The following is a 4234-nucleotide window of genomic DNA, read 5'->3' as shown; positions in this document are numbered from 1 at the left end:
GCCTTAGAGGGTTGGGATCACCAGCATTACCAAGAATATGGACCACTTGACCTGCCTCAACAGATTAGGGCATTGGTGCAAATCGACAGACATGGATTGCCCAGCTTTAGAGGTTTGTAGTTTAGGCAATCATTATTTCATTTTTCTTGTACAAGGAAGTAGTACTTCCTCATTTACTTTGTTCATTTTTAATTTTTCATTTGTTGCACTGTTGCTTTTTGGAGGTTAGGTTTATGCCCCCTTCCTTCCCTGTACTCTTGATTTTTATGAAATAAACATGGTTGGGGAACCCTTAACCTCCATCAACCTTCCTTGGTGGACCCTAAAAAGTCATTAAGGATGTGTGGATGTCTTTACTAAAAAATAAAAAAAATAAAAAAAATAAAACCTAACCCTTAAACCCTAAACCATCCTGCTTGCACTAACCCTATTTGCAAAATCAGAGAGAGATTCAGAAGTCAAGCTTTATTACATTTTCCCATCTCTCTCTCTCTCTCTTTTAAATTTCAAAATTTTTGCTGAAATTCCAGATTTTATTGCCTCTTGATCTGAATTTCTCGTATTTTCATACCAGAGGATAAAAATGGTGTTCTGGGGTTTTAGTTATGGATCATTGGTGTAGAACCCTGGATTTGAATACGACGAAAAAATAATTGGCTACATCAAAGACTATAGGAGGGTCTTTGATCTGGCCTGCATTGATCATAGAGGTACTCCTCAGCACCCTGTAGGAACTTACACCTTGGAACAATACAATGGATCCATCTGCTGGGGTGCTACATACTGCGTGCAAGGAGGGACAGAAAAGGAAAAGGCAGCAATGGAGTATTTGGAACAAAGAGAGTATGAGAATGATCAAAAGACTTGGGTGAATTTTTTCAAGCTTGGAGATTCTGAGCAGTCTTTTTAATTGGAGTGATAGTGTTCACATCAACTCTGGACAAAGTTTCAAGCAAGTACTATTTAGGACCTGCACTTGTGGAGGACATGGCTAGGCAAATTACGACTGCCTTTGGTCCCTACGGTAACAACAGAGATTACATTTTCTTGATGGAGAAAGCCTTGTTTGACATTGGTCATGAAGATGACTATATCATAGATTTGGCAAATGAAGTTAGAAAGGTCCTTGGAATTGTGGGCGGCGTACCAAAGGAGAATAAGTTATCTCCTCGTATCCCTTTCAAAACCCACATGACTTCACCTCTTAAATTGGGACCTCTCCCCGAAACAGTTGCCATGGATTCTTAGAGAATCTCCTCTAAATGTAGAAGTAGAGAAATTCTTTCTCTTGTTTAGTTGACGGATTTCTAATGTGGATCAAGAAATCACACTAGCAAAGGTGTAGGGTTGACAAGCTAATGAATTAAATACAATTTCTCTAATTTATATCAGATTACGACATTTTATTTTTAAAAAAAAACCATAAACTCTATTCTTTCCCTTCTATTTTCTTTCTCTAGCCCAAAAAGCTCTCCCTTCTCTCTAGAATGGGAAAAAAACACCAAAACTACAATACACTAGATCCACCACCTAAACCACTGGATTGTATTGCTCCAAGTGGTGAAAAATCATCACCAACAACCTCCTATACATCTCTTGCAACTTCAACTTTAGATTCATCCCCTAGCTTAATAGATCTAAGATTGAAAAATCATGAGATGAATCCCAATGCCATCGAAACACCCACTTTTGATCAAAATTTCGATATGGGACCACTTCCAATGAACTCAAAAGGCCCAAAAACCCCCCGGGTGGTGTCCTCGACATCCAATATTGCCGAAATTACAACTTTGGAAAATGTGCAGCTCGAAACGAATTTTATAATTAATTCTAGTACGGAGATCCATTAGGAACACGTTCCAAAGATTCAAAATTCCCATGAGACGTCAAACCTTCAGTCAAAAAATCACGACAATCAGATGTTGGACGCGCCCGAAAAGGCACCAAACGTAAACGAGCAGTTTGTCGAAAAATTACAAATTTCAGCCTCTACAGTGCTCACCTCGGGAAACGAGCCTAACCGCGTTTCAGTGGCCCTCTGGAAACTTTTGATCTATATGTTCATCCAGTTAATCCAAATCCATTTTTGCCATCAATTTTCCCACTTGAAGCCCAGACAGTGCTCAATCAAAGCCGAAAGACCTATGCTACTGTAGTTTTCGACCGTCCAGGCCTGTCTCAATCTGAACGGAGTTCATGGAAGTCTTTTGCATTGGTTATATAGGGTACAGATGAATCTTCCACTACTTGGTTTGCTACCAAAGAACCCTTTATACATATGGGTGAGCCAATAGTAGTTTCGACGAGTCAGAGGAGGCTATACTTTCTAATCCTTACAAGTTTACACTTGTAGAGAAATTTCCACATCATAAGCCCACCATGAGGAAGGTACGTGAAATATTTTCTAAGTTTGGATTCCATGGTTGCTTTGAGGTGGGATTGATTGACACAACACACATACTTATACACCTTACATATGAGGAGGATTACAGCAGACTTTTTCTTAAACCTTCATGGTATATTGATGGGTGTCCGATGAGAGTCCTTAAGTGGACATGTGACTTTACACCTATGTAAGACTCTGATAGTTCCCGTATGGGTATCCTTCCCTCCACTTCCAGTACACTTAAGTGCCAAGGGGTTCTTTTTTGCTTTATCTAGGGCAATTGGAATACCCTTGAGGATTGATGAGGCCACCTCCGATTTGAGACGACCCAGTGAGGCAAGGGTGTGCATTGAGGTGAATTTGGGGCTTAAGTTGCCTGATAGGGTTTGGATTGAGAGCGCTGGTAACTGTGGCTTCTGGCAGACTGTTATTATGAGAAGCAACCGATTTATTGCTTCTCTTATAAACACTTAGGCCATTATTATGATCAGTGTACTGCGGTTCCTCGTCCTCCTCCTCCTCTCCCTACAATTGTTGTGTAACCCCCTATTCAGCCTCCTATTACTAGGACTAACAAGGATAAAGGCAAGGTGATGTTTGGGAAGCTAAAGAATCAGTGGGTGCCAATTTCATCAGTACCTTCTGTGCTTTCCACTACTACTACCGCAGTAGTGATAGAGTCAGTATCTGCACTGGCAATTCCTACCTCTACTCCTATCAAGTTGATCTAGAGGTTCCTCTATGTAACGCCCCGACCCCAAGTGGATCGAAACACTACTTACTTTACTTAGCTTAACTGGTATTTTAGTAACGAGTGTATACGTTTTAGCGGAAGCTTACATCTTCAGATAATAATTTAAATAACAATACTTCAAATACTTTAAACAAAAACACTGAATCATTTTTCAAAACAACACAATGTAATTTATTTGAAGAAAACATAACTTATTCTCGCATTCTGCATTATTCAAAACTTTAAAGAAATAACATTGGAAAACATTTCATAAAAATAAATCTATATCACTTATTCATCGGATTTCCATGGGCTCGTTGCATCACTCTCCATCTTCTCCTCCATCCATGCCCGAGGTAGAATTCTTTCAATCTGTAGAGATGGGGTTAAACCCGTGAGTTGAAAAACTCAATAGGTGTCATAGGTGCATTCGTGATCAAGCTATACATTTCAAAACATTAACTTTATAACTTTTCATACATGCCATACCCGAAGGCACCATTTGACATGAAGGGGTATGCCGCACCCGAGGGCACTATTTGACATATGAACATTTCTTCAACATAGAGAGGTATGCCGTACCGGAGTACCATTTGACATACAACCATTAACATAGAGGGATATGCCATACCGGAGTACCATTTGACATACAAACATTAACATGAATCGAAACTTATAACTTAACACGATTAAACCCATTGCACCTTTACCTACCTTGATTGAAGCTTTTGAAACTTTGAAAACTTGGATTGAAAACTTCGATGAAATTTGGACGTTGAAAGAAATGCACTCCTTGGATGTTTGAAAACCGTTGAGAATTGATGCTTGAAAACACTTCTTAAACTTCTAGAAAAAATAGTTTTCCTCCCTCTCTTTTTCTCTCTTGGAAACTCTTTCTTTAGTATGTAAAAGCTCTTGCTTTTGGTGTGAGAAAAAATGAGTGAAATGAGGTCTCTATTTATAGGTATTTATCCCATAACTTAAAGCAAATGAAGGGTCAAATTTCATTTAAGAGAGAAAACATGGGTGCCATTTAAGTTTGAGGTTAAATGCTTCAATTTAGTGGGGTTTTTATTGCCAAAAACGTGGGTGGCCCTTTGAGAAAATAATTGATG

The 4234-nt window shown here is 39.0% G+C and overlaps 1 pseudogene; it reads left to right on the top strand.

The window, feature by feature from the left end:
* Positions 1–583: 583 nt before the first annotated feature.
* Positions 584–1253, top strand: LOC111374965 (annotated as a pseudogene).
* The last annotated feature ends 2981 nt before the right edge of the window (positions 1254–4234 follow it).

This window comes from Olea europaea, unplaced genomic scaffold (genome assembly GCF_002742605.1).
Source record: "Olea europaea var. sylvestris unplaced genomic scaffold, O_europaea_v1 scaffold132, whole genome shotgun sequence".
In the NCBI taxonomy this organism is placed as follows: domain Eukaryota; kingdom Viridiplantae; phylum Streptophyta; class Magnoliopsida; order Lamiales; family Oleaceae; genus Olea; species Olea europaea.
The sequence above is the reverse complement of the archived record's forward strand: the minus strand, read 5'-3'. Positions and strand labels throughout refer to the sequence as shown.